This window comes from Acipenser ruthenus, chromosome 12 (assembly GCF_902713425.1).
Source record: "Acipenser ruthenus chromosome 12, fAciRut3.2 maternal haplotype, whole genome shotgun sequence".
Lineage (NCBI taxonomy): Eukaryota > Metazoa > Chordata > Actinopteri > Acipenseriformes > Acipenseridae > Acipenser > Acipenser ruthenus.
In genome coordinates this window covers 20,001-35,000 of record NC_081200.1, presented here as the reverse complement: position 1 = coordinate 35,000, position 15,000 = coordinate 20,001, and the positions used below count along the sequence as shown (strand labels likewise).

At 43.0% G+C, this 15,000-nt stretch overlaps 2 long non-coding RNA genes across 8 annotated transcripts in view; one reads left to right on the top strand and one right to left on the bottom strand.

The window, feature by feature from the left end:
• Positions 1-5,005, top strand: part of LOC131740029 (uncharacterized) — an 8,742-nt gene extending 3,737 nt beyond the window's left edge. For 4 of the 7 annotated variants that reach the window (XR_009330642.1, XR_009330643.1, XR_009330644.1 and 1 more), the window contains 4 exons: positions 1-597; positions 848-1,848; positions 3,976-4,354; positions 4,611-5,005. The exon at positions 1-597 is cut by the window's left edge and continues 613 nt beyond it. This is a non-coding gene — a long non-coding RNA (uncharacterized LOC131740029). The remainder of the gene's footprint in view (positions 598-847; positions 1,849-3,975; positions 4,355-4,610) is intronic. The other 3 variants (XR_009330645.1, XR_009330646.1, XR_009330647.1) reach the window with 3 other exon arrangements.
• A 5,208-nt stretch (positions 5,006-10,213) lies between these two features.
• Positions 10,214-15,000, bottom strand: part of LOC131740030 (uncharacterized) — an 11,429-nt gene continuing 6,642 nt past the window's right edge. Inside the window, exon 4 of the long non-coding RNA XR_009330649.1 lies at positions 10,214-13,552. This is a non-coding gene — a long non-coding RNA (uncharacterized LOC131740030). The remainder of the gene's footprint in view (positions 13,553-15,000) is intronic.

Below are 15,000 nucleotides of genomic sequence, written 5' to 3'. Positions count from 1 at the left end.
ATTGCCTTTTAGCTCTTGAGCATAATAATCTCAATCCCGTTTGAAATTACACTAAGTGCATTTGCATGGTGGCAGATGAGGGATGTCACTTCACTCGAGGCGTGCGTACTGATGAAGATGTAGTTTCAGTGTTTAATGCTCATCCCCTCACTGTGTGTCTGTGTGTGTCTGTGTGTGTGTGTGTGTGTGTGTGTGTTTGTGTGTTCTTGTCTCTCGCCTGTCCTGTGAGGATGAAGATGTAGTTTCAGTGTTTAATGCTCATCCCCTCACTGTGTGTCTGTGTGTTCTTGTCTCTTGACAGGTCTGTGAGGATGAGAAGGTCTCCACAGTCTGGAGTCTGGTCTCTGACAGGCTCAAAATACCTGTCAATCAACAGGGACTCCTCTACAAAGGCAAGGCGCTGGCAGGTAGGCTGAACAGCACAGCACAGCACAGCACAGCACAGCACAGCACAGCTCACCCCTCCTCTCACCCCTCGCCTCATCCCTCCTCTCACTCCTCGCCTCACCCCGGGTCAGTGTGGCACAGCCTGCCTGCTCTTCTGAACAAACACTTCAGCCCTGCCGACGCAGTGAGAGTCTGGAGCAGCAACACAAGGTAACCTGAACACAAACACACACACTGCTATACACACACACACAGACACACAGTGAGAGTCTGGAGCAGCTACACAAGGTAACCTGAACAAAATAAACACACACACTGCTATACACACACACACACCGACACACACACACACAGACAGAGACGCACACACAATCACAGCTGCAGCACACACACTCTGAAATGCAGGTGTAGAGCAGCGTGTAGTTGTGACTCTGTGTCTCTCCCTCTGCCTCTCTCTCAGGATTACGAGCGGAGGCTGCGCTTGTTGAGCCTGGATGATATGGAGCGGCTTGCGACCCGCATGCTTCACCCTGAGGCTGTGGAGTGCATGGAGCTGTCCTTCCTGGACTGAGGAATACTGCTGCTGCCCTCTCTTCTCCCCCTCTCCTCTCCACCTCTCCCCTCTCTTCTCCCCTCTCCCCTCTCTCCTCTCCTCTGTACTCTCTCCTCCCCCTGTCCTCTTCTCTCCTTAGTTTGTTTAAAAGAATAGAAGCACACCCAGTGAGCAAGGTATTGAGCAGCCCCACATCCCGCTTCACTATACCGCTACATATTGACTGACTGTTCGCATTGTGTGTGTTTGGTAAGACAAACCACATTTTCTACTTCTACTTTCTACGATTGGGCAAGTCAGCGGTTGTTTGATAACAGAACATAAAACATCACAGAGCGGGTTGAACTGCATTGCTGCAAATCAAGGCCCTTTCAAATGTGTACCTTCCCAGCTCAGGTATTGCTGAGGTAAAGAGACACTTCCTACAGGAGGACAGGACGTTGTCAAGGAGGGGATGTCGTCACGTGTCCTGAGGGCTTTCTTAAAAACATTGTTTTATTATTTCTAAGCGTACGTTGTTACTGCCTTTTAGCTCTTGAGCATAATAATCTCAATCCCGTTTGAAATGACACTAAGTGCATTTGCATGGTGCAGATGAGGGATGTCGCTTCACTCGAGGCTTGTGTACTGATGAAGATGTAGTTTCAGTGTTTAATGGTTATCCCCTCACTGTGTGTGTGTGTGTGTGTGTGTGTGTGTGTGTGTTCTTGTCTCTCGCCTGTCCAGTGAGGATGAAGATGTAGTTTCAGTGTTTAATGCTCATCCCCTCACTGTGTGTTTGTGTGTTCTTGTCTCTTGACAGGTCTGTGAGGATGAGAAGGTCTCCACAGTCTGGAGTCTGGTCTCTGACAGGCTCAACATACCTGTCAATCAACAGGGACTCCTCTACAAAGGCAAGGCGCTGGCAGGTAGGCTGAACAGCACAGCACAGCACAGCACAGCTCAGCACTCAGTTAAAAAGGATGCATGTTATTCTACATATATCTATTAACAGTAACACCTGCAAACAAAGTGTTTTCAATCTTTTATCATCTTTGAGTTGCATGAAGTGTTTTAACCCTATGCTGCCTACGGGGAATAAACATATCCGGTCATAAACATGATGCCTTTCTGTTTAAACACTTGTAGTTTTGGAACCTTAAATCAGAAATGAAAACCCAATACACCTACAGAAAGGCATTAAGTAGATCTTTCCATTGATGTAATTTATTTTGTTGTGGGGTGATTTTATTTTTATTTTCATATGAGCTACACCTCCCCAAAAATTATCGAAATATGAAAAATAATAAATAATATTTTTAAAAATTGGTCAATTTCAACCTCTTTCCAAGAGTTATATATATATATATATATAAAAAAAACTAGAGTATATTGTAGCTGCACAATTTTCCAAGGAATTCAAATCTGAAATCAGAATTGAAATATCTTGCACAGTTGCAGAGCTAGATAAGGTTTTGCAATGCCTAGTATTTTACAAAAATCAACCTCCGAAATGGCAAAGGCAGACCAGGGTTAAAACTTGGCAAAAAGTGAGACTGGAAACACTGTTGCCCTGTTTGAGATACAATTATATTTCAGTATAAAAATAAAGAAACAACACACAAGTTATCAAGTAAAATGTTTAATTTTTTTATTTGGAAAAAAAAGTATATTACAAATAAAACTTTGAAATTAAGAATTTTATTTGGGAGGGAGGGAGACAAAAAAAATAAAACGTTCCATATTGTGCTGTATATATTTATTTTCAAAACTACCCTGCAGTTGAAGTGCTGGACTGGGGCTCCTCCAGATCACTCTCCTCCTCCTCCTCATCCTCCTGCAGCAGCTCTTCATCAGGGAGGTCCTCCTCCATGGCGTACATGCCCTCGATCTCTTCCTCAGTCAGGGCCCTCCTCCTCTTCAGTGACTGAACCACATGCTAGAGCTGATTGTCTCCATCCATTTTCTGGCTTTCACACACCCACATAAAACATTAAAATAAATACCAATTAATAATAATAATATTAATACTAATATTAATATTCTGCTCCATCCTTTTTCACACACATAAAAAAGTAAACAAGTAATAAAATACATGGCTAAATAATAATAGTGACAACAGCTAAATAATGTTTGCTGTTTACACACAGTAAACGAGTAATAAAATACATGGCTAAATAATAACTACAGCTAAATGTCTTTGTTTTTTACATAGGCTACATACACAACGTAAAAATAAAAACTAAACAAGGTGTTTTCCTCATTCTTTTACACATCGAATAAAAAGTTAAAAAATAATAGATGCAAAATTAAATAATAACGACTACAGAGAAATAATGAATCGACTAGAAAAAGTAAAACACAGACGTACACAAACGCCTAACTTTGCATCACATGCGATAGACCTGTTAGTTTTGCCTTCTCTCCTGAGGAAAAACAAGTCTAAAATAAAACCGTATGTGAAACTATAAGAAAGATGTTTAACAAAACAAACAAACAAAACAAAACGTGGTGTTGGTACAGTAGCTCCTCTCGTCTACAGCAGTCATGAAGTTATCCCTGCCCAGCAAGCAAGCACACACACAAGAGACACAGCGAAAACAAAACAAAAATAAACACTGCAGATGTACTCAGCACAAAAAAACAATATCAAGTTGAAAAAAACAACAACAACAATATGGTTAATTAGCCCAAGTACCTCCCGTTTAGATGATATGTAGATTAGCACTCTTGGGATTGTAAAACTGGAGATACAGAGCTTCGACTCTGCTGTGCACTCAGTCACAATGGCGCCAGCAGAGACTCGCCCTTGTAATCAAAATATTATATGTCCCGCCCACCCTAGCCCTAAACCAATGGTATCATGACAAGCCCCGTAGTCATGGCTATGACTCATACTTTAAAAAAACAAAATTGCTGATTGGACGGCAGAGATATGACGTGTTTTGTCATCGTAACAAAAGTTATGAAATTACACCGAGTCAGCAGCTGAGAGTTAATCTACCTGGTCTTGAATCTCTCCTGTTTCTCCCCCTCCCTCTCTCTCTCTCTCTCAGATGAGCACAGACTGTCACACGACTCCATCGCTCCCGATTCCAAGCTGAACTCGTTGTGACGCCCCCAACAGAGAAAGTGTCACCCTCGCAAGAACAGCACTCCCTGTGTCACCCCTCCTCTCAGACCTCACCCCTCACCCTCGCCTCACCCCTCCTGTCACACCTCACCCCTCGCCACACCCCTCCTCTCACACCTCACCCCTCCTCTCACCCATCGCCTCAACCCTCCTGTCACCCCTCGCCCCTCCTCTCACCCCTCGCCTGACCCCTCCTCTTACGCCTCGCCTCACCCCGGGTCAGTGTGGCACAGCCTGCCTGCTCTTCTGAACAAACACTTCAGCCCTGCCGACGCAGTGAGAGTCTGGAGCAGCAACACAAGGTAACCTGAACACAATAAACACACACACACAGTGAGAGTCTGGAGCAGCTACACAAGGTAACCTGAACACAATAAACACTGCTACACACACAATCCTAGCTGCAGCACATGCACAGTGTTATACAGACACACACAGACACAGCTGTACAGTGACACAGACGCACACACAATCACAGCTGCAGCACACACACTCTGAAATGCAGGTGTAGAGCAGCGTGTAGTTGTGACTGTATCTCTCCCTCTGCCTCTCTCTCAGGATTACGAGCGGAGGCTGCGCTTGTTGAGCCTGGATGATATGGAGCGGCTGGCGACTCGCATGCTTCACCCTGAGGCTGTGGAGTGCATGGAGCTGTCCTTCCTAGACTGAGGAATACTGCTGCTGCCCTCTCCACCTCTCCCCTCTCTTCTCCCCTCTCCCCTCTCTCCTCTCCTCTTTACTCTCTCCTCCCCCTCTCCTCTCCTCTCCTTACTTTGTTTAAAAGAATAGAAGCACACCCAGTGAGCAAGGCATTGAGCAGCCCCACATCCCGCTTCACAATACCGCTACATATTGACTGACTGTTTGCATTGTGTGTGTTTGGTAAGACAAACCACATTTTCTACTTTCTGCTATTTTAAAAGGAGCCCAGTTTGGTGCAGGAGGCTTGTGGGTAACAGAGTTGTTTTTGCTGGGGACTGCAGCCCTTCCATTACCATTGCTCGTAGAGGGGAGATTGTTTTACTTTCAAGCCTTTTTCTTTAATAAATCTGGACGTTTGGAAATACATACTGTGTGGGCGTTTCCCTTCTTCATGGCTCCATGCAGCATCCTGTCACACAACAAGCCCTGAAAGAGGATCTATACATATTTATTCTCAATCACCAGGCAGTAATCCCAGCTACAATACAGACACACAACGTGTCACTTTTATTGGCTGAAACTTTAAACTACGACTAGAAGCCTCTGAAGCCTTTTCATGGCCCTCCACCTGTCCTTGATCAGAACGCTGTCCTTCCTCTAAGGGGTCGCTTTCCATGCTAATCTTCCGTTTCCTCTGCAGAAAGGATAGGACAGTGTTCACAGAGCTCCCGCAAAGCCAAGACATCCAGGCTCTTGTGCTGCTTTGCTCCCCAGCGCCCGAGTGCTTGCTGGCAGTGCTGAGGCACGCTCACCCTGAACAGCAGCGCTAGCTTTGTCTATTGAGGAAGGCTTGGCGCTCCCGTTGGTTCATCAGTAATAATGATTTAGTGGAGACAGTACAGTGCTCGGGGGGGATGAAAGTTTACATCAGAATAGAAACTTTGCACAAAGTCAACCTGCTGGAAGTGGAATCATTTCTGCTGCGCAGCTTCAGATTCCACAGCTTGACGAAGAACACAATATAAAAAACACATGTTCCTCTGGAAGCCACACAGTTATTATATATATGATTAGTGTTAACACTCATAGCATTGACCTGGTATCCCTGGTATTTACCTCCGAGCCCTGCTGTGTAACAGGGGTGTTTCATAATCCCTCCTCTCTTCAGTGGCATGAAAGACTGCAACTGTGCAGTCAGCGCCAGGATTCTCAACTCCTGCAGTGCGACCTCTGACAAGGGAAGTGAACCTCATATACAAGGTTAGACAACAAGGCAGTCACAAGCAGACAGGTGGTGCAGTGGGCTAGTTCACTAGCATGCTGTGCTGCTTACCTTGGGGGACTGAGTTCAAATCCCGGTGAGTTCCTTGTTTGTTTTCAATGACTTGGTTAATTTCTTATATAAGACAATGAAAAAGCAGACTACTCCGTGGAAGTAAGATGGACTGGGTTCAAATCCAGGCGAGTTCTTTGCTTGTTTCAAAGAATGTGTTAATTGAGCTCATATATAGTGTGAACCAAAGCTTTCCTGTGGGAGCTGGTGGCGCAGTGGCTATGCTGATGGCCTTCTCTCCCTGAAGACGGTGGTTCGAATCCTGGTCCCGGAGGCGAGTTCCTGAGGTAAGTAATGCTGTTGGTTGTGAGTCATGGTGGTGGTTGTAAATCTGGGTGTTGACTGTAAGTAATGATGCAGGTTGTAACTAACGATGTTGGTTGTGTCTCCACAGACGGAGGAGGGCCGTGTGCCCTGAAGAGGAGCCGGAAGAGGATGAAGAGGGGGCTTGGGCCCCCGGCCGCGGGGGGAGTGGAAGACGGGGGTGTTGGTACCATGGGGGAAGGAAAAGCAGGAGGTGTAAACATGGGGGAGCAGGCAGGGATGTTATCTTGCCTTTTGCCCTGCAATGGGCCCAATCAGCTGAGCTCTAGAGATGATTATAGGACAAAATATATCTTTAACGCTCCCTGTCAGATGGCAGTGCAAAAGGAATATCCCTGCCTGCTCCCCCATGTTTACACCACCTCCTTCTTCTTCTTCTTCTTTTCCTCCTCTCTGGTACCAACACCCCCATCTTCCACTCCCCCCACGGCCGGGGGCCCCAGCCCCCTCTTCATCCTCTTCCGGGCACACGGCCCTCCTCCGTCTGTGGAGACACAACCAACATCGTTAGTTACAACCTGCATCATTACTTACAGTCAACACCCAGATTTACAACCACCACCATGACTCACAACCAACAGCATTACTTACCTCAGGAACTCGCCTCCGGGACCAGGATTCGAACCACCGTCTTCAGGGAGAGAAGGCCATCAGCATAGCCACTGCGCCACCAGCTCCCACAGGAAAGCTTTGGTTCACACTATATATGAGCTCAATTAACACATTCTTTGAAACAAGCAAAGAACTTGCCTGGATTTGAACCCAGTCCATCTTACTTCCACGGAGTAGTCTGCTTTTTCATTGTCTTATATAAGAAATTAACCAAGTCATTGAAAACAAACAAGGAACTCACCGGGATTTGATCCCAGTCCCACAATGTGAACAGCACAGCATGCTAGTGAACTAGCCCACTGCACCACCTGTCTGCTCGTGACAACCCAGCTTTGCACAGAAGCCCTTATATCATCCTCTTTATATTATTTGTATGCTTAGACCACTGACCCCTTGTCCTGTTACGTAAACACAAGTCTATCAAAATAGGTAAAGTGTTTGAAAATGAAAAGGAAACTCCTGCTCTGGGTTTGAACCCGCTACCCAGGGAATCACGGGTCTCTGCTCTACCAACAGAGCTATCCAGCCGACTGGTGCTGATGTTGTTTGAAACACATTATTACATTGTGTGGTGAGGACCTGGGGGCGAAGAGGTGATTCTTAGCTTTGTTTAATTTGTGATGAACTGGATTCAAAACCAAACCTTATAAACAGGTAAGTTTAACAATATTTTTGAAATCAATAGATTAACACTTGTGCTTTACATGTGACTTGAACCAACAACCTTGGAAGTCAGAATCCAGTGCTCTACCACCTGTGCTAGCCAGAGAGCTACTATCTCCTGCTGCCAAATGACCTCCAGTACATTAACTAATGATTTGTACAAAATGTATATCACTCCATTGGAAATATCCAATAAAAGAGTCACTTCTATCATGTCTTTGACAGATTCAAACTACAAGGTGCTGTGAGAACAGAAGATTTCAATCTGTATCCTGGATATGATCCCAGTCTCTCAAGGGAAAGAGCATTTAAGCACAGGGACTGACCCCACTGCACCACCTAGCAGCTGTCCCTGAAGTTAGATTTACATTGCCTACAAGGTAAAATAACCAACTTGAAAAAAAAAACAAGAAAAACATGCACGTTGCATGGGGTTTGAACCACCAACCCTGGGAATCAGGGCCCTGTGCTCTCCCAACTGAGCCATCCTACCAGCTGTACTGCTGCAGTCATTTGTGACTTGAACTGGACTAATGATCTGTACAACATGGAGGTGATTACTGCCTTGAAAATATCCAATAAAAGAGTCACTTCTGTTGTATCTGACAGATTCAAACAAACAGACGCCGTGGAGAAACAAAACAAGCACACAACACAAGACTTCAAACACAACGCTGGGGTTTATTTATCAATTCTTTTTTAAGTCTCTTAATCAGAGAACACCAGTCATGCTGTGCCATTGAATTGTGGGTCTGGTTTTAAACTCAGTTCACTTGTCCTGTGAACTGGCTTTGAACCCAGACCTCCAAGGTGAAAGGCAGGCAAAGCTAGTGAACTAGCCCACTCCACCACCTGGCTGCTTGTGACAAACCAGCACTCTAACCTGGTATATGAGATTCACTTCCCTTGTCAGAGACTCCACACGCATGCTGAGTTGCATGCCACTGAAGAGAGGAGGGATTATCAAACCCAACCCTATTATACGGCAGCTCTATAAGGTAAATGAAACAATATTTCTGAAAATGAGGGGAAAAAAACATAACGTGTGTTTCATGTGGGACTTGAAACAGCTGTTAAGAGAATCTGAAGCCGATACGCTACCAACTACACCAATCAGAAAGCTCTCAAAGCACCTCAGATGCTCCCCAGTATTTGAATTCTTCATGAGTGCAGCTGAGGGGTTGCAAGGATGCTGAAATAGACCAGCAGCTCAGACCCCCTGCTGAGTTTACCTTTAACATTACATCAAAGATTCTGGAACAATAAATGTAAAAAATAAGGCATTTAACATCACATTGCATTTTTCTGCCAAGGTTTGAACCCTGTCCACCAATAATCACATTAATGCAAACCTAGCCAACCAGACTCCTGTGCTATCTATCGGCTTAAGGTGGGATCGTGTGTGACATTGTCTATAAGGTTCATTCTTTAAAAATGAAAGTACAGCACACTGAACTCAGTGCACCAAGTGTAACCCACACAAGAGAAGCATGCAATTCCTCGTTATTCCACTGGTCGGCGTGTTTTTTAACTTTTTTTTTAAATGTAAATGTTTTTCATGAAAATATCACTTTGTTTTTTGACAAAAAAAAAATACAACATTGAAACGCACTAGGATGTAAACAGTGGACTAATAAACCAATAACTCGAACATTTAATAATACAAAATAATAAAATCAGTGTGAAATGAATGAAAAACGACTTAGGCATACTTGCAGCAGTAGGAGGTTATGGATTCTGAAATCTCATGACCTCCTATTGATGAATGTATGCTCAAGACTCCACCCAGCGACGGAAAGAGTTAATGCACGTCCAAAACCATACTGAGCCAGCCAGAGTGCTGAGAATCACACAAAAACCAGACGCGCTCAAAGGCCCAGGCGGGGTGCCTGAATCCAAACCATACCGAGCGAGCCAGCCAGAGAGCTGCCGAACACCACACTGAGCTGCACAGCACGGCTTCAATTCATATACCGAGCGAGCCAGCCAGAGAGCTGCCGAACACCACGCTGAGCTGCACAGCACGCTTCAATTCATATACCCAGAGAGCCAGCCAGAGAGCTGCCGAACACCACGCTGAGCTGCACAGCATGGCTTCAATTCATATACCGAGCGAGCCAGCCAGAGAGCTGCCGAACACCACGCTGAGCTGCACAGCACGGCTTCAATCCATTCTGTGTACAATAAATACATTGGGGCTCATTTCCTGCATTTGAGGACACCAGATCAGACAACTGGACCACCTTGCCCGCTTTCGTGGCACTTGCTTTATCAATAAGGAGAACATTTTTGAAGAGAAAAAGAGGAATATACACATGCAATCAGCACCTGGTGGGTTTGAACCCAGAATTCTAGGAAACAGAATCCCACACTCTACAGGTGAGCTATCCAGCCTGCTTATGAAGGGGCTTGGTCAAAGCATTATTACATGTTGTGATGTAGACCTGGGGAGCCATAAACAGCTTGAGAGACACGTGACAAAATGGATTTAAAACCAAGCTCACAAAAGGTCAAAATGAATTTATATGAAGAAGAATATACATGCGGGACTTGAACCCGCTACCGTGGGAATCACAGTCCCCTGCTTTACTGACAGAGCTATCCAGCTGACTGGTTCTCCTACTGCGTGAAACACATTATTATATTGTGTTAATTTGATTCACAGCTTCGTTTCATTTGTGACTTGAAATGGATTCCAACCCATCTCACTTCCACGGAGTAGTCTGCTTTTTCATTGCCTTATATAAGAAATTAACCAAGTCTTTGAAAACAAAGGAGAAATGCACCTGGATTTGAACCCAGTCCCCCACAGCAACCAACACAGCATACCAGTGAACTAGCCCACTGCACCACCTGTCTGCTTGTGACAAGCTGGCATTGCAGAGAAGCCCTTATATCACCCTCATTATATTATTATTTGTATGAAACGATGTCCTGTTATGTAAACCCAAGTCTATCAAAATGGGCAAAGTGTTTGAAATGAAAATGAAACACATACCCTTAGCAAGGGTTTCATCCCGCTACCATGGGAATCACAGTCCCCTGCTCTACCAACAGAGCTATCCAGCTGACTGGCTCTCCTGCTGCTCTACCAACAGAGCTATCCAGCTGACTGGCTCTCCTGCTGCTCTACCAACAGAGCTATCCAGCTGACTGGCTCTCCTGCTGCGTGAAACACATTATTACATTGTGTGGTGTGGACCTGGGGGCTAAGGGGATTCTCAGCTTCGTTTCATTTGTGACTTAAACTGGATTCAAAGCCAAACCTTATAAACCTGATAAAAAGGTAAATTTAACAATATTTTTTAAATCGACAGATTAACCAACAACCCTGGAAATCAGAGTCCAGTGCTCTACCAATTGAGGCAGCCAGACAACTGCTCTCTCCTGCTGTCAAATGACCTCCAGTACATTAACTAATGATTTGTACAAAATGCAGATCATTGGAAATATCCAATAAAAGAGTCACTTCTATCGTGTCTTTAACAGATTCAAACTCCAAGGTGCTGTGAAAACAGACGATTTCAATCTGCAGCCTGGATTTGATCCCAGTCTCTCAAGGTAAACAGCATTTAAGCACAGGGACCAACCCCACTGCGACACCTAGCAGCTGTCCTTGATGTTAGTTTTACATTGCCTACAAGGCAAATTAACCAACTTGAAAAAAAAAAAAACCAGAAAAACAGGCATTGTGAATGGGGTTTGGACCACCAACCCTGGGAATCAGGGCCCTGTGCTCTACCAACTGAGCCATCCTACCAGCTGTACCACTACACTCATTTGTGACTTGAACTGGACTAATGATTTGTACAACATGGAGGTGATTACTGCCTTGAAAATAGCTAAAATAAAAGAGTCACTTCTATTGTATCTTTGACAGAGTCAAACAAATACGGGCAGTAGTGTGGAGTAGTGGTTAGGGCTCTGGACTCTTGACCGGAAGGTTGTGGGTTCAATCCTAGGTGGGGGGGGACACTGCTGCTGTACCCTTGAGCAAGGTACTTTACCTAGATTGCTCCAGAAAAAACTCAACTATATAAATGGGGAATTGTATGTAAAAAATAATGTGATATCTTATAACAATTGTAAGTCGCGCTGGATAAGGGCACATGCTAAGAAAATAATAATAAATAGACACACCCCCACCCCCAGTGAGCTGATTAATTCAGCGTGGCTTTGTCAAGCAGGTTACAACAATGGGCAAAGCAGGCAGTGCACTTTATGAAGACAGGCAGAACGAAGCTCTTGCTATTCCTTATTCAATGCTGCCATCGTGTGGCCATTTAGTAGAACTGTTGATTTTAATAAAGATAATTTTCTTTAATTTAAAAAAAAAAAGTTTTATCTTAACACAGCTCAGTTGCCCATTGTAATGACTCGGACTAACCTTACCACTGTGCAAAAACAAAGACATTTCCGATACATTCTTAAAATCATAATAATAATCACAATAAATAAAACACAAAAAATAATGACAATGTACAGGAAATAGACTTTATATCACAGTGCAGAGCTGTGACAAGATGAAGGGAGCTTGAGGTTGTTCAGTCTAAAGCACTTCCCATTGTAGATAAAAAAAAAAAAAAATCAATCTCACGCCAGGCTGAGAACGGAGCTGCTTTTGTTTTGTTTAATTCCTTGTTTGTTGGTAACGCAAAAGCTCACAGCCAGACAAGTACAGCAGCAGACTTCATTAAAACACACACAATAAACGGTACAGTACATGCTGTAGTTACGGACTCTAGAGCTGTGTGTTTAAGATGCAGTGATTTGCGGTTCCAAACCCCCATAAGAGGCTGTGTGCTCCAGTGGGCAAAGAAAAGGGCTTGCAGGGAAATAGGCATCACACATGCTTTCATTTTTTAATTGTTATTTGTCAAATAGCGAGTTAGAGATCATGTACATTTCCTTTACTTGTTTTTTTAAACACAACTTCACCGTCAAAAAGTACATTTTCCAACACAGATTCTCAAATAAATAAAGTCCATCATTATTGCAGGGAAGACTGCAAGACAAACTTGCAGGTCCTCTTCAAAGATTAACAAATGGCTAAAACACACAAGTCCATTGTCCCAGCCCCAAACAAACTTCTGCAGCAGTGAGCTGGACAGCTGACCAGGGGATGCACATGGATGCAAATGCATGCACATGGATTAGGGAGTGGTAAACATGTAGAAAACAGAAAGTACTGCTTAGAGGAGAAACCTCAAAATGGAGCAAGGTAACCAGTGGTGTACCACAGGGATCAGTATTGGGTCCTCTGCTATTCCTAATCTACATTAATTATTTAGATTCTGGTATAGTAAGCAAACTTGTTAAATCTGCAGACGACACAAAAATAGGAGTGGCAAACACTGTTGCAGCAGCAAAGGTCATTCAAAATGATCTAGACAGCATTCAGACCTGGGCAGACACATGACAAATGAAATTTAATAGAGAAAAGTGTAAAGTATTGCATGCAGGCAATAAAAACGTGCATTACAAATATCATATGGGAGATACTGAAATTGAAGAAGGGAACTATGAAAAAGACCTAGGAGTTTATGTTGACTCAGAAATGTCTTCCTCTAGACAATGTGGGGAAGCTATAAAAAAAATGCCAACAAGATGCTTGGATATATTGTGAGGAGTGTTGAATGTAAATCAAGGGAAGTAATGTTAAAATTTTACAATGAATTAGTAAGACCTCACCTAGAATATTGTGTTCAGTTCTGGTCACCTTGTTACAAAAAGGATATTGCTGCTCTAGAAAGAGTGCAAAGAAGAGCAACCAGAATTATCCCGGGTTTAAAAGGCATGTCATATGCAGACAGGCTAAAAGAATTGAATCTATTCAGTCTTGAACAAAGACGACTACAGGGCGATCTGATTCAAACATTCAAAATCCTAAAAGGTAGACAATGTCGACCCAGGGGACTTCTTTGACCTGAAAAAAGAAACAAGGACCAGGGGTCACAAATGGAGATTAGATAAAGGGGCATTCAGAACAGAAAATAGGAGGCACCTTTTTACACAGAGAATTGTGAGGGTCTGGAACCAACTCCCCAGTAATGTTGTTGAAGCTGACACCCTGGGATCCTTCAAGAAGCTGCTTGATGAGATTCTGGGATCAATAAGCTACTAACAACCAAACAAGCAAAGATGGGCTGAATGGCCTCCTCTCATTTGTAAACTTTCTTATGTTCATATGTTCTAAAAGTAGACAAAAGTAAGGCAGGGCTACAGTTTGATTAAAGGGGAGGTTCACTGCATGGCTTTTTATTTTTATCTGCCCGTGTACTATGTTGGTGCGTGTTCGTGCCACTGTCTTTTCGTATGAACTTTAAAATGTGTGATCGACGACTGTTTCAATGGTAAACTGTTTTAAACCCCTGTCTTTTTATGTTTCTATAACATCGATGTCAATCTGATGTAGTTTATGTGTGATCGCGGAGATTTATTTATATATTAAATGATTTTACATGTCAAAATGTTGTCAATCTTTAATCAAACTTAAAATGTTTCAGTAATATAATGACATGCTGCATCCATAATATTATTAGCAGGGCAAGTCATTTTATACATTTTAATATTAGTATAGCTAATATTTTAAATCGTGATAATTCACTTTAATTCAATATACTGTATCTCTTTCTCGTTACATGTCTTATTGGTTGTTGCACTACAGGGATTTACCATTTTAAAATGATGCTGATATATAGTAGCCTGCATATACTGTATGATCTCTCTCACAACACAAAATCATGGTTGGTATTGAACTACAGGTATTTACCACGGTTTAGCAAAGACGTTAACTCTTTAGATTTTAATTAATGAATGTATTGTTTCTTCCCAAACTTGTAATTGAAACACATGCACTATGATAACCAGTTTCCTGTTCATTTTCTGTCCTTTATTATACAAAATACTGTATGTAAAATAAATGAAAGAACAAATATCAAATAATAATACTGTATTAGCAACGTTTTTCAAGTACATCCTGTGATTGATGTGCTCCGTGGCCTAGTTAGTGATCGCAGCATGGAGCTTAATGTTTTCCATGATTGAAACTCATGCTTTAACTTTTGGACAATCGCTCGCATACCTGCTGTCCAAACTGTAGTGCTTCCCAAAACAAAAACACCTCCAGAAATGCAAAATAACGTCAATACGCAACACGTTTTGCTAGTTAACGTTTGTTACACAAACAGAAATACACAATCAGAAATGTACAATCGTACAATTCATTTTAAATGATTTATTTGCTGCTAATATATATTACAGCGATATTCACATTCCCTTATCTAGCGTAATGCTGTCGAATGTATCCGATCTACATGTTAATGTAAATTATACGTACAAAAGTCATTTGAAATTATGCATTTTTGTTAGGCT